Below are 16,603 nucleotides of genomic sequence, written 5' to 3'. Positions count from 1 at the left end.
CTTTCCAACATAAATGTGATCATTCTACTCCCTTGTATGAACTGCTTCCATTCTATCTCATTGTCTGAACACTCAACATGTCATTCAAAGCTCATCGCTCGCCATCCCCTATCAGCCTCTAGTACAACATCCAGTACACATTTTTGTGATTGAGCACTTTTAGTATGGTTAGTGCAATGGAGGGTCTACATTGATACTTTTATTTCATTTGAACTCATTCAAAGTTAAATTTAACCAGCCATTGTTAATTAATCAGCTATCATATTAAACCTACGCTGTCTTTAGGGTTGGCCCAGAATTCATATGATTCAGTAACGAAAGACTTCTTGCAACTCTTCAGTGAAATCATACTTTGCTTCTCGTGTTTCCTTTTCCTTTCCTATCACTTGAATATCCCTGTCTAGACTTCATGGAGTTACTTGTTGATAGCTTGCTGAGCAGTCTCTGTTTGCCCTTGTGACATTACTGACTGCTCCCTGGGGAGTTATCCTTCCACTTGTCTGAGACTCTCACAGACACTGAGCCCCTTGGAAATAGGGGCCGTACAGCAGCCATCACTGTGTTTCCAATGCCTGGTACCTCTACACACATTTGATAAATGGGTAACTTTATACTGGATACATCCCTTCCTCTTTAAAAATTGTAATGGATTAGTCTCACACAAGGACAAGCATTGTTGAGGTTGTTAGATGAAGGACTGAAAGAGGCTAAATATCCAATAGCCTTTGCCATGTTTCCACAAAGTACTGATAAATTCTGAATTTGATCCAAGGTATCCATTTCATAATGATATAGTTAGTGCAGCAAACAATTCAAAATACTTGGCATTTGGTGGGAAATTTAATACCAGAAGCCAAGACTTTGTAGCATCTGCTTTTCCCACTCATTTTTTTTTTATTCAAGTGCCCCTAAAGTGTAAGCAAGACAATCACAAGGCAATAAAAAAAGGATTCAGAATATCACATTCACTGGCTGGACATCATGGTAAATAAAAACTATAATGCGTCAAGCCTTTGATTTATCTGTCAGTTTCTGAAAAGGCAGTGCCAGCATTCTGGCATAGATAAACGACTTGATTTGAACAAAAATAATAACTGTGACATATTTTAAGCTTTTAAAACAACGTTTGAGTAAATATGAGTTAATTTATTATCCATGTAAAGTCAGTTTTGACTGCTTAAATGTTTCATTGGCACAAAAAGGACCCTAGCATTGTTTTTAAATTACTGTTAAATAGCAGTAATCACTGACTAAATGCACTCAACATTGTGCCATTATTTAACATGGCATTTAAAATTGCATTTTGACATCCTTAAGAAATGAGTTGGTTTGCTGTTTTGATGACTCCATCAGTTACCGTGGAAAGCACTAATTCACCCTAAGACAAATCACCACAATTACTTTAGTCTATATTAAGAAAACACTTCTGTTATGGTATTCACTCATTTATTCATCCAAACATTATTAGATTCTACTTCCAGCTCTGAAGCGATAGACTATGTTAAAGTGCTGTTAACTGGTCCTCCCCAGATAAGCATTGTCAAATAGAATTTTCTGTGATCATGGAAAAAAAATTCTATATCTGTGAAGTGGGCAAAAATATGCTAATATATGAGGAAGTATCCCTGCTTCCCAGAGCTTTCAACTTTTGTAGATAAATAGTCATTCTAACAACATGAAAAAAAAAATAATTCAAATCAGCTTTGGGAACGTGAAATAGTACCTTTCTTCAGGAAAAGTAGTTGTAAATCAAGATAAGCCTTGCTACCTTCCAGAGTTATTCTAGAATAATACTGTATTTCAGTAACTGAACATTCAGGGTTGTGCCTCCCTTGTGTCTTATGTCACATCATTAATGATCAGAACCTAGATGGGTGTGACAATGAAGACACAATGGTTGATTTACCACTTGGGACATCTCTACCCAACATCACGGTATACAGATTCCAATTCACACTTCCCACTAATGTGCACCCTGCACAGGCAGTAAATAATGACCCAAGGACTTGAGTCCCTGCCACCTGTTTGGGAGACTAGGATGGAGTTCTAAACTCCTGGTCTTTATAGATATATGTGTGTATGTGTGTGTGTGCGTGTGTGTGTATCTTAACAGTGGAAGTACTGTGTTAAGGCTGCTGTTCTCCTGTGTCTTAATGCAAACCTTATTCCTGTTCAAAACCCAGGAGATCGATGGCTTCTCTAACCCACTAGGTAGGCAGTTGAGTTTGGGAACTAAGCACGTACATTTTCAACCCAAACACCACCCTTCTTGTTGGCATGACCTATAGGAATTTCATCAGCATCCAAATAAAATACTCTGGCAACAAAGTGGAGAAAAGGAATTCGTACAATTGCTGGTAGGATTGTAAATTAGTGCAGTCACTGTGGAAAACAGTATGGAGATTTCCTTTAAAAATTAGAAACGGAAAATAATAAATAATTAAAAAAAAAGATATTATCTCAGATAAAACAGGAATAATAACTTGGCTTCTCCTTGACAATAAGAACAATGTGATGCTATCTGAAGGTGCTTTGGAATGTGTAATAGTACATGGTACTGCATAAATGTACCCAGATTGAATTATTTTATCTAGTGTGAGATGCAGTGATAATACCAAAGCAATAAAAAATTGACCTGTAAAATAAAAAAATAAATAAATAAAAATAAAAATAAAAATTAGAAACAGAACTGCTTTGCGACCCAGTAATACAATTACTAAGTATATATCCAATAGAGATGAAATTGTAGATCAAAGATATGGCTGCTTCACCATGCTTTTTGCAGCACTATTCACAAAAAAAACAGAAAAAAGGGAAATGATCAAATGGTTCAACATCAGATAAATGGGTAAAGAAAATGTGGTATATGTGTAGAATGGACTGCTATTCAACCACAAAAAAGAATGAACTCTATCATTTGCAGCACAATGAATGAAACCAGAGATCATCATGTTGATGAAAATAGATCAGGTGCAAGGATATAAAAGCTTAAAAACTGAATTAAAATACTCATCGTTTGGAATTGTTGAAGACACACAACATAATAGTACATAGGAAGATCTCAATTCACTCAGACAGTTCAAGACAGTCATCCTGATAGGAAGTTCTTCATTGGTTGACCTTCATCCAGGTCCTTATGCTGAACTTGCATGCACAACCTTGAGCTCCAGGTACATCCTTTGCCCACTGATTTCACAGCATGGTGTCTACGCAACGTCACAGAGACTGATGCTGAGCAGGGGATCTTACCCAAAATAAACTACAGAAATGAAAGAAGCCTGGCATGAGGAACGCTCAGAGGAAGCAAAAAAATGGATGTGCCATTTCCATTTGCCTGTTTCCCTGGGCGCTCTGCATCAGGGCATTCTTGCCCAGCCAGTGGAACTAATTGCCTGACAAAAAGACAGACTAGCAACTTGGGCTCTGAAATTAAAATCACTTCAACCACGTCCTGATCTCTTCACAAACAGATTATAGGCAAATCAATTTTACTCATTCAGGCTTCGCAAGCCTGCTCATTTCGTGCAGGCATATTGTCTAGATCCACCAGAGGACAAATGATTTGGAGAAGGACAATGCAAGAGCTGAAAGAGCAAACAGTCTCACTGGCCAGGCATTAGAATGGTTCTAGTATTTAAGCATAAATCCTCTTTCTTTTTTACCCGTAAGCCCTTTCAGACATACAAAGAACACCTTGCAGCAATATTGCTGGTTTCTCTGGAAGGCTATAACAAGAAGTCTCTATTGGTTCTAAGGCTTTTTATGTCTTTTCTTGTCCACACTCATAACCTCATAGCAATTGTAGGTGAAGCAGAGCAGAATCTGGGAGCAATGTCATGGGGTATCGGTGCCAAGCGCACAGAGCAGAACCAGCAAAGGACCCTGCCTTGACTGCTCCAACTGGCCAGCAGGAGTTGTAGCAGGAGTGCTACCCACACTGCGCTGCTGAAGCAAAGACACCTGTGGGTGCTGGAGACAAGAGCACTACATCCCTTTGGCACATAAAGGATAATCAGAACAAGAATTTTTTTAAAGATTTTTAAATTTATTGGAAAGGCAGATTTACAGAGAGAAACAAAGATTACTCCATCTACTGAGTCACTCCCTAAATGGCCACAAAGACTGGAGCTGAACTGATCCGCAGCCAGCTGGGAGCTTCCCCCTTTTTTCTAACACCTGCGCAGAGTCCCAAGGACTTGGGCCATCCTCCACTTCCTTCCCAGGCCATAGGCAGGAAGCTGAATAGGAAGTGGAGCAGCCAGCACACAAGCCAGCGCCCATACGGGGTTTGGCACTCTGAGGTGGGGTATCAGCCAGTCTAGCCAATGCACCAGGCCCAGAGCAAGACTTCAGGGACCGCTCCAAGAAGGTCCAGATAGGCTTTTCAGAACAGCATTGGCTTGACTACTTTATTCTGTTGCAATAAATTTGGAGAGTTCAGGGACTCTGACACAATCCTGTGATACACATTAGCCACTAGGCACAAGTGCCTGTTGATTTCTGATGAGCCCATATTCAGATGTACTGGGTCAGTCAGTAGTACCTTACCAGATTTTGAAGTCAATATGAGAAATAGAATGTAAGCTATGTCCTTAATAGCATGGTGCGGAGGGCATCTTAGGCCCAGTCGCTACAACAAAATGCCTCAGCCCAAATGGCTTAAAACACAAACTTGCTTCCCACCATTCTGGAATCTAGAAAAACTTAGATCAAGAGTCTTGCTGATTTGTCACATGACAAGGACACCTCAGGTGAAGGGCTTCAACAGGTGAATCTGAGCACAAATACCCTGCCACAGGAACGGGATACACATGGAAAAGGGAGAGAAACCAGGAAGACAGAAACACTTTGGAAAGAAACAGTTGGTCAGGGCCTGGTGCGGTAGCCTAGAGGCTTAAGTCCTCGCCTTGCACACACTGAGATCCCATATAGGCACTGGTTCTAATCCCAGTGACCCGCTTCCCATCCAGCGCCCTGCTTGTGGCCTGGGAAGGCAGTAGAGAATGGCCCAAAGTCTTGGGACCCTACACCAACGTGGGAGACCCAGAAGAAGCTCCAGGTTCCTGGCTTCAGATTGGCTCAGCTCTGGTTGTTGTGGTCACTTGGGGAGTGAATTAATGGATGGAAGATCTTCCTCTCTTTCCTTCTCTCTGTATATGTGACTTTTCAGTAAAAATAATTAAAAAAATAAACAATTGATCAGATTCTCCCCAACAAAACAAAATACACTGAGTGATGCTGAAGTCAGGCATGTGAGAGAACTGCCAGCCACAGCCAAAAAGAAGAAATAATTGTAGAGATACCATTGTGGAAACATGACCGACTGGAAAGCTTAGTGCGGATCTGCAAGAATGAGTGGGTTCCAAAAAGCAAGGAACTTTCATCTGACACCAGTTCTCACTGTTGCAGAAACAGTGGAAATGGTTTTCAATTCTGAATGGCAGAAAGACAACGGTGAGGATTAGGGTGCCAAGGAAGATGTTTATATTGGAAAAGACAACTTTGACTTTCAGAGATTAAAATACACCTGCAGAAAAGCAACTCGGTTGTATTATTTGTAAAGTAATAGAACTGCCTCTGCTTACATGAGTAAACGCAGGTATCTGAGATAGAATAGGAATTTATTACAGTTTCTCTAAAATATATATATCTATATGTTTAGGGGCTGCCATGCATCAGGATGCATCAGGCTAATCATCTGCCTGCAGCGTCTACATCCTTTACAGGGAGTGGTGTTTGTTTCAGCTGTTCCACTTCTGCTTGTGGCTGGTAAAGCAGTAGAGGATGGTTCAAGTCCTTGAGTTCCCACACCCACTTGGGAGACCTGGAAGAAGCTTCTTGCTTCTGGTTTTGGCTCAGCTCAGCTCTGGCCATTGCAGCCATTGGGGGAATGAATCAATCAATGAAATCTGTGTATGTTGGTGTGTCTTTCTCTGTGTGTAATTTTTCCAAAATATACTATAAAAAAATAAAAAGTGTTTAGGATAAGATTTCGTTATTTGAAAGGCAGAGTTACAGAGAGAGAAAGAAAAAGACAGGTCTTCTGTCTGCTGATTCACTCTCCAAGTTGTCACAACAACGAGGGCTGAGCCATTCCGAAGCCAGAGCTTCATCAGGATCTCCCACATGGGTGACAAGGGCCCTGAGTCATCCTCCACTGCCAATAGTAATGAGCTGAATGGGAAGTGGAATAGGTGGAACAGGAAATGACACTTAGATGGTATGCCAGCATTGCAGGTGGTGGCTTTACTCACGGTGCCACAATGCCTGCCTCTTAAACAGTTTCTAATATAAATCATAAAGTTAGGACTGGCCTGGGCATTGGTAATGACTCTGAACAAAAAGAAAAAGATGCTCCCCAAGATAGGACAGTGTCTTGGGGCAGGCTGGTCAGCTAGTATCAAAGAGCCTCAGAAGGTAGCATCTACCCATACATACATCACCAGTGTTGTGGGTTCTCCAGCCTAGAGGGCAAAAGCTAAGTCTTGTCAGTGTCCCAAAGACAGTGCAGAGATTCTCAAATGGCCCTTCACTGGGCAGCTGCATTGGTGTCACCTGAGAATGTGGCAGAAATGCAAATTCATGAGCTTTGTCCCATGTCTAGTGAAGGGAAATCTCTAGAGCTGGGGCCTAGCAACCTGGTTCCAACAAGCTCTGACAGGTATAACTACATGTGTGTTCAAGTGACTCCAATGCATTTACAATCTGAAAGCACCAGGCTGAGTGATTATCAGGCTATAAACATGAAGTGATTTCTTTATTGTCATAGATAGAGCCATCACGAGGACTAAAACACTCATATTAGTAAGGTTAGAGCAATTTTTTCTTAACAGGCTAATCTGCTGGGAAGCTTCACATTAATGAAAAGTTTGCTAAGAAGCTTGACATCAAAGCAGAATCAGATGCAGGATTCAAATTCTTCCCTTCTGATTTTTACTTCAATGTCAACTTTCGCTCCCTAGTGGGGATGAGCTCATGCCTGCTAGACAAACAGCAAGTTGCAGGAGAAGAAAATGAAGAACCAACTGGTATGATTGCTCCCATCGTAAGCCAGTTACAACCTGTTTTTCCCAAACCCTAGTTTAAAGTTCCTCTGAGCTAAAGGCATTAGCAAGCAGACATCACAGATTTGCCGATGCTTGGTTTAGAGAAGCAGGTCTTGAACAACATAGTACATGAAGCTACCTGTGGCGCCCTGCTGACTTCCCTGTCACAGTAGAGCCACATGTTCTATTGACCTGAGTAACTGACATGGATGGACAGGCTGGAATTCTGTCTCGGCCAAGATCTCTGCTCGGCTTCCATCAGTGTCCTTGGCTTAACCCACTCTTAAAATCTCCAGAAGGCAAAAGCAAGGTGCTCTCCACCTAGTATGATGTTAGTTATTTGATTTATCTGGACACATTCAGCCACACTGCCCTCCACGCTCCGTTTTTATTTGTATTAACTTCTCTTTATACTCAGATATTTCCTCTTTTATAAACATTTTCTTCAAAATACAGTTATGAATCCATTTTCAAAACCTACCTGCATTTTGACCGTTCATCATTTGATTTCTGTTGGCTGCAATCAGCACAGCCCCTCCGCCCACATATCCATTTCCTCTTTTCTTGACTCGCCTCCACACAGGTCCCTCCCCTCTGAGTGGAACTAAACAGACACTGCAGTGTTTTCTGCTGCAGGTTGATCACATACTGCTGTCTGATGGTTTAGTTTCCCTGAAAATGTTGACATGTGTGATAGCACTTGAGTTGAACCTTGAATTGTTTCCTACTGCTGGCCTAGAAAGTGGTCAGTCTTCAGTATATCATTGTTATCATCTAATCTTCATGGTTACATTGATTGTCCCACCTAATTCAGCCTCCCAAGGGTCCCTCAGCACGCCTCTAACTCCTCTTCATGTTCTCCTTCCCTGTTTCCACCTTCATCATGATGACCCTATGCCTCCGCCTGTTGTAAAAAGATCATCTGAATCAAGAAAAACTGCCACTCAATATGGCATTTAAAGTTATGATATTTGAATGCCTTATAATTCTTACAAAAGTTGCCGTCCAACTATTGTGAATGAGAATCGTATGTTAAGCAGAATATTTATTTAATGAAAATAATCCACTATTAATCCATAAAATAGCTTATTTTGTAATTATAGGTAATCACATGTCACCAAGTTTCAGTTACCTAGTTATTTTTGTCAAACTGTTGTCTTTTGTTTCTGATATCTGTGAACAACTGAATCATCTAAATTTTACGTAACTGGGTAACTTCAGAAAGATTGTGTGAGATCTGAGAGCAGGACTTCTGCCATATTACATACCCAGTGATAGGTGCGTAGTGGTAGGGAAGGAGGTAAAAGCCATGGAGGAGGAAGGAGGAGGCAGGAAGGGATGGGGGAAGAGAAGGAAGAGGAATTCATTCACATCAGGATCAAGATGTTTATTTATTAGACAAATACTCTTCAGTACATTTTGACAGTACTTACAATTCCATTTTTCATTGTGTTGGCAAGGACCAGCGTCCCTGAGAACAAAGGGACCAAGAATGCTAGCTAAACATTTTTTTTAATTAAAGATGAAAAGGTTCGTCATCTGTGATGTCCTACTATTCTGAAAGCACATCACTGAGGATATGGACAAGAGGGGCCCTGACTGTTTGCAGATCCACACCCCGCTCTTGGACTACAGCCAGGGCTCATGCACTAGATCAACCTATAGAACAAATTTTGTTTCTTTAGCCACTTTAGTAAGGATCCTAGCTGGAGGCAGGGGGAGGGTCCTTGGTGGAGTGAGGCAAAGAATCCCCTTGAGATACAGCCAGGAGGAAGGTAGAATGTCTTCATGATGCTCCTTTGGGTCTGATGCCCAGAACTATAAAACCTTGAATGGAAAAGTCCCCCAGGCATGGCATTCCAGCCCTGTCCAATGCCTGCTTCTCCTTTGAGCTGCCCGAGGGGAGTCACTACCACATGGTGGCCTGAGCATCCCAGCAAGGAGAAGTAAGGCTCAAACAACCCATTCTGGTTCAAACTCAATCATTAGAAATTCTTCATAGTACTCATCGGAGTTCCTTCATGTAATGAACCAGCATCTGTCTTCTCACAGGTTCCAACTGGTGACTATCATTTAGAGTCACTCAGATCAAATTCTTTGTACACGGAAAGAATGTCATGTTTCTTCAGGAGTTTCCCTTGGGCTATGCAATTATCCACTAAGAGCCACATCATTGCGTTTCATTATAAATAAAAATGTCATTGTGGACACCTCCATCAGGACCCTGTATTCCTTATGTAGCTTAATCAGTGTATGGATAGTACACTCCCTTTCTCACACTCGCTCTGCCTGCTCGGTCCTTCACCGCCGGCTTAGCTAGCTAGGTCTTCCATCCTGAATTGTTTACCCTTCCCAAGGTCAGCTTTTCTCTCTGTGAAATGAGGATGCTAACAACCGTGATTTTCAAAGAATTGCTATGTGCAAATACTGCTTAGTACATAGGAAACATTCAATAAAAGTAATTTATTATCACATGGATTAAAACTTGGGAATGACATTGTGATTTGAGGGATACTGCCTATGATGCTGGCAACCCACCTAGACACTTGTTCGTGCTCCACCTATTTTACTTCTTTTGTTAGGGTTTATTTATTTTTACTAGAAAGGCAGATTTACAAAAAGAAGGAGACACAGAGAGAGAGATCTCACATCTGCTGGTTCACTCCCCCAAAAGGGCCACAGTGTGGAGCTGAGTCAACCCAAAGCCGGGAGCCAAGAGCTTCTTCCATGGCTCCCAGGTGAGTACAGGGGTGGAAGAATTTGAGCCATACACTACTGCTTTCCCAGGCTGTAAGCAGGGAGCTGGATCAGAAGTGGAGAACCAGTATATGAACCAGCATCCATATGAGATGCTGGAACTACAAGGTGGAGAATCAGCCTATTGAGCCACCACACCAGCCACTGTTCTACTTTTGATCCAGCTCCTTGCTAATAGCGGGGGAAGCTTGGGTCCCTTCCACCTGCCTGGGAAACTCTGAAGCAGCTCCTGGCTGTTGGTTTTGGCCTGACCCACCACGGGCTGTTAGAAGCATCTTGGGAGTGAACAAACAGTTGGAATTTCTCTCATTTTTGCTTTCACTCTCTCTGTAACTCTGGCTTTCAAACAAATGACTAAAAATTTGAGGAACGGGAGGGGACTTTTTTCTAACACTATCTCCACCCTCCCAAGAAACCTAAAGTTGGAAAATGAAACCTCAGGGCCCCGTGTGATAATCTCAAGGGGAGTTAATCTTTCCCCTCACATGTGCCAGGATTCCATATGGATACCAGTTTGTACCCCTGCCACCCTGCTTCCCATCCAGCGCCCAGCTTATGGCCATGGAAAGCAGTGAAGGATGGCACAAAACCTTAGGATATTGTACACACATGGGAGACCCAGAGGCTTCTGGATCCCGGCTTTGAATCAGCTAAGCTCCAGCCATTGCAATCATTTGGGGAGTGAACCAGCAGGTGAAAGATATCTCCCTCCCCCCTTTCTCTCTCTCTCTCGTTGTTTCTGTACATCTGCCTTTCCAATAAAAATTAAATCAATTATAAAAAAAACAGAAATCTCATGATCATGAAAGAAGCTTCTAAGTTAGAAGACAACTTCTTTGACAAGTGTATTGAGCAACTAATGATGTACAACAAATTACCGCATAACAATAGGTGGAATCATGTGCATTTGTCATCAGATTCTGTAGTCAGGAATCCAGGTGCAGCTCAGATGGTCTGCTTCCAAGCTCATTTGCATGGCTGTTGCCTGGCCTGGAGTATTTGTTGCTGGAGACATACCACGTAAGAGCATGAATGAGAAGAAGTAAGTAGGGATTATCTCTGAGAAACTGCCGACCCAAGGGAGGGCATGCTGTCTTGCTAAGTAAGGCTGAAAAGAGAAGCACACATGTGAATGTTCACACACGCATAAACACACGATTTTCCAGATTTGAGCCATGGGAAAGGCAGGTCTAATCACTGATAACATTGTAGAGTATCAGAATGGGAACATCTCTGAGGATTTACCTAAGTCAGCACCTCCATCTTTCATTTGAGAAAACCGAAGCCCAGAAAAATGACAAGGTCTGCCCATGCCCAGCTAAGACTGGTGCTCTGTCGCTGGTCTGACCTCAGGTCAACTCCTGATTCACCGTTCTTCCTACTAGAGTTAGATTTCCATCTCATCAAGGAAAAGAGCATTTGTTTTCACCAAAAAGAGAGATGTGTTCTTTTCCCAAATCAATAAATCACATCTGCCATTGAATTATAGCATATTTTTATTTAAAATGGCAAACTAACAAACAGATATTTTTGGTTGACTCCCCCTCCTCTACTTTTTTTTTCTTATTTGGATGAAAAAGTACAATAATATTCTGCTATTACAGATTCATCAAGCAAACTTCATGCCTGGCAACATAAGTAACATTTCCCTAAGAAAGCACTCCATGTGCAGAATTAAAATGCGAGAAAGAGAGAATTGCATTAGGACTCATAACATCTATTTGTGTGGTGACAGTTTATGAAAGCTTTGCAATTTGTGAGATAAATTTTTGTAATCAGTGTGAATGCCATGACTCAGGAAACATTCCGATTTAATTTCATCAACTATCTTTTAGCCCATGTGCATGGTTAACTGCGGGGTCAATTGACCAAATAATAGCTGACTGGGCCAGAACTCACTGTTGGGTTTGGCTGATGGAAAATAAATTGTTGTGTTCTTTCCTTTGTGTGTTAAGTGCAATACAAATTATTCATGGCACTGCTGGCAGGTGCAGCAAATTAATACATCAGAAGAATGGTTCAATGCTGGTTGCTCATATCTATGAAATTTGCCTTGTTGCAACTGATGACAGGGCTCAAGAATATCGAGTAGACTTGCTATCGTAAGCAGTGCAATTGAGTTGTTCATACAGACCTATGTTTTTTTCTCTGACATATGACTTTTGTGTTTGTAACCCTGCTTGTGTAATAAAGGGAGGGTGGTTGGGCCTAAAAGAAAAATGGTTTTCTTATCAGTCAGTTAAGCACACTTGATTTTAAAGCCTTTTCCACCAGATTCCATTTCCAATCAAATGTTCCTAGGGAAATGTTGGTTGCCTTGAGCTGATCCATATACATGTTATACATGGATTGAAATTTCATACTGTAGCCCGTAAATGGCACAGTTATCACCAACAAAAATGTTAGTGTTTCTAACTATGTGAGCAAGATTTTATCTCTCACTGTCTCAATGTCTGTCTCCAAATGCGCTTCTTGGGTGCAGTGTTGGTCTTGGGGAGAATCTTTCAGATACTCTTCCATCAGCAATTGTACTTCCCCCTCCTCACATTCTCTGTCTCTCTCACTATCCTAGGTTCTGTTCACCTTCCTTTTTCCTCTATGTAAGATTTGCCTTTCCTAGCTTGGAACCAGACAGGAAACGGTCAGCGTGGACTCACACATGCCTTACTAGGTAGGACACAAAGATTAGTTACTCCTCACTGGGGTACTGAAGATTTCTCTGCACACCCCTCCTAAAACTGTCTGCACTGCAACTGTTGACATATGTCATGTTAGAATTATAAACCAGTTAAGACTATCTCAAAATCTGCCAAGTTCAGCAAAATTAAGCTTCAACACTATAAACTGCTGAATGCTAAAATGAAAATAATTACGAGACAGCTGAATAGTACCCTATAGCCATTTTAAGGTGTATAGCAACCGGTTCTGTGTATAAATTAAAATTGAAATCAATGAAGTAGTCACAGGATGTGGTTAAGAACTTGCATTTTTTAGCATATTTGTTACTCAATACCATGTCAATTAATTCCATAATGTTGTAAATTGATGTTGATGCTATGTTGTGGCTTTTAATTGATCGGGATGATATTCTGCCAGCTCTGCTTTCAGACCAGAGATGGTCTCCCCAAGAAACTGTTGAATTTATCTGGACAATAAGATGCCAGACTCTATGCTTGCAATGAAAGAATCTTGACTGAATTTGAACTGTAATACTGCAACTAGGTGGAGGAATCCACCATGGGGGGAGGGGTTGGGGAGGGGTTAGGGGAATCCCAGAGCCTATGAGACAGTGTCACATAATGCAATGTAATCAATAAAAAATAATATAAAAAATTTTTTTAAGGATACAGAAAGCAAATTACACAAAGGAAAGGATGTCAACAAAAAAGATGCTGAGGGCTTAGAGCAATAGCCTAGTTGCTAAATCTTCACCTTGTATGCACCAGGATCCCAAATAGGTGCACCTGTTCTACACCCGGTTACTCAGCTTTCCATCCAGCTGCTTCTCGGTGACCTGGAAACGCAGCAGACGATGGCCCAACGCTTATGACCCTGCATGCACATGGGAGACCTGGAAGAAGCTCCTGGCTTTGGATTGGCTCAGCTCTGGCCATCATGGCCACTTGGGGAGTGAGCCCAAGTGAATGCAAAACTTATTCTCTCTGTAAATATGCTTTTCTAATAAAAATAAATAAATCTTAAAAAAAAGATTTGCCTTTCCTGTGTCTTACCTTCATTGTCAGTTACAAGTCATTTTGTATCTTCCGTTGGTACCCATCCCTTCATCTTTTCTCCCTGCCCTTTCTCTTGCAGAAATGCCAGCTCATTATAACAGTGGCTGCCTCTATGAAGGAGAATCAGACACTGGGAATCAAAATTGTTTTTTGACAGTGAATCTTCTAATTTTATTTTTGCTTAAACTTTTCACAAAATTCACCATGGAAAGGATCTGGGTCTAGGTTTGTCTTTAGGAAAGTATGTTTTAACAAATTAACAAATTCAATATTTTACTAGATACAGGAATAATCAGATTTTCTTTTCTTTTTGCTGTATCAGTTGTGTGAGATTATTTTAAAATAATCTGTTTACATCATCTAAGTTGTTTTCAACTTATTGACTTGGTATTTTCTTTATTCTTCTGTCAATGTGGTTATAGGTGCAATTCTAAGAATACAATGATACTTCTTTTCCTGACCCTTTCCTTCATCTCGATATATAGAAGATTTTTAAGATGATATAGTTTTATTTATATGAGTAGATTCCACATTGTTTTAAATTATGGAATTAGATCATAGGGGTCCTTCTTCTCTGTTCTCCTACTCTCTCCCTATATCCCTATGCTATTACTTTCCCCAATTTGTTATTTTTTTATTTCATTTATGACACAGTTTCATAGGCTTTGGGATTCCCCCAACCCCTCCAAAAAGCCGTCCCCCCATATTGAATTTCTCCATATTATAGCAGTAGTACAGTTCATACCCAGTCCTGATTCCTTCATTGTGGATATGGACCATGTAGAAAGTCTAGCATCTTATTGTCCAGATAAATTCAACAGTTTCACTGGGAGACCATCTCTGGTCTGAAAGTAGAGCTGGCAGAATATCATCCTTTCCAATGAAAAGCCACTATACAACTTCAACAACAATTTACAACATCATAAAGTTAATTGACATGGTATTAAGTGACAAATATGTTAGAAAATGCAAGTTCTTGGGCCCAGCGGCGTGGCCTAGCGGCTAAAGTCCTCGCCTTGAACGCGCCGGGATCCCATATGGGTGCCGGTTCTAATCCCAGTAGCTCCACTTCCCATCCAGCTCCCTGCTTGTGGCCTGGGAAAGCAGTCGAGGATGGCCCAAGGCTATGGGACACTGCACCCGCGTGGGAGACCTGGAAGAGGTTCCTGGTTCCCGGCATCGGATCGGCGCGCACCGGCCCGTTGCGGCTCACTTGGGGAGTGAAACATTGGATGGAAGATCTTCCTCTCTGTCTCTCCTCTTCTCTGTATATCCAGCTTTCCAATAATAATAAATCTTTAAAAAAAAAAAAAAGAAAAAAGAAAATGCAAGTTCTTAACCACATCCTGTCACTACTTCATTGACATTTCAATTTTAGTTTATACACAACCGGCTGCTATACACCTTAAAATGGCTATAGGGTACTACTTAGCTGTCTTGTGACTATTTTCATTTTTATATTTAGCAGCTTGTGGTATTCAAGTGTGATTTCTACTGAACTACATGAATTTTAGGCTAGTCCAAACAGGCTTATAACTCAAACACGCCAAACATTAACAATTGAGGAGCAGAACAGTTTTAGGAGGGGTGTGCAGAGAAATCTTTAATACCTTAGTGAGGATTAACTATCTTTGTGTCCTACCTAATAAGGAATATGGGAGTCCAAGATGACTGTTTTCTGTCTGTTCTAAGCTTTCCTTACTGGCCTCTGTCTATCTGATCTAATTTGGGGGTGGGGGGGCCTCCAGAGTGACCTGATGGTCATTGCAAGAGAGGGTAGGCAGCCAAAGTTGGAACTAAGTAAAGACCAGAGTCCTGAAAGAAGTTTACTGTTCTTTTTCTGAGGACCACTCAGGGCTCCTGGCTGTTAGTCCGATGACATTAGATCCTGTGTGGGAGGATCTGGGCTTCTTCCAGCCCGTGTGGGGGATCTGATACGGAATGGATGACCTCAGAGTTCTTGGCCTGCGAGGGCATTCCAATTTCCTGTGGTCTCCTTGGCCGTTGGGACTGGGAATCAAATTTTAAGAAGACTTAAATTTTCCTGTATCAAGAGGAAATTAAAGGTAAAGACAACCACTAAGCTAATATGTCACTTCCAAACTGGAAAAGAGAAAAAGAGAAGTAAGAAAAAAACGCAATTCAATTGATAGAAAACATGGAGCCAGCACTGAGCAGTGCGTTCACTCCTCAGCAAAGCTGAGTAGTTAAATATGAGATGATATGCCCTTGTTCATATTCAACGAGCAATATTTTATATGCAATTGCTTACCTTATCCAGGAATAATTTTCTCCTGCTTCAAGTATTTTGGTCTGTCTTGATATCTCTTTGCCAACTTGATGGTTGTTCATGTCTAAATAAACAGTATTTTTAATAGTCCATTTGTCTTACAGAATCATGGGTCATCCTGGATCTGTCCTTCCCACAATTTTCATTTGTTCCAATGTTTAGTTGTGTAAAACAAAAATGAGCTCCAGGGTTCTATACTCAATAACCATCACGAGGCAATGTGTTTCTTCAACTCAACTGTAACTTCCTGAAAGCATCCCTGGAGAACCCCAGGCTGCTGCTGCTTCTTTCAGTAGGGGAATTTGAACTCCAAAATTTGGAAAATGAGAAAGTGATACTGAAACTCAGAAAATATTTGATTAAAATTTTTTTCTGAACCCATATTCCATAAAAGTTATAGAATTTAGAGCAATGGCAAATCTCAGAGATCATTTTCTCTGAGCTTCTCATTTTGGCAATCAGAATATTGAGGCCCAAGAAGATCCTACTGTCTCATACAAGATTGATTACAGAACTGATCGGAAGAAGAAGCCAGCTTGCACACAGAGTTTCCTTACTAACTCACAGAGGAAGTAAAGCCCCACAACACCTGTTGGCCTACATGTGAACTGGGTTAGGAGGAGAGTCAGGCTGGGCTGACTGACTGTATCCACTGGTACATGCATTAGTCAGAGTAAGAGCAGGCTGGTTGCATTTGGCCGCAGCATCAGCAGGCATGTGCTGGGACTGGGAACAAATCTTGTCAAGCTAGAATGAAGAACCACCTGGAGAGTGCA

Source organism: Ochotona princeps, chromosome 6 (assembly GCF_030435755.1).
Source record: "Ochotona princeps isolate mOchPri1 chromosome 6, mOchPri1.hap1, whole genome shotgun sequence".
Lineage (NCBI taxonomy): Eukaryota > Metazoa > Chordata > Mammalia > Lagomorpha > Ochotonidae > Ochotona > Ochotona princeps.
Note: the sequence above shows the minus strand (reverse complement) of the source record.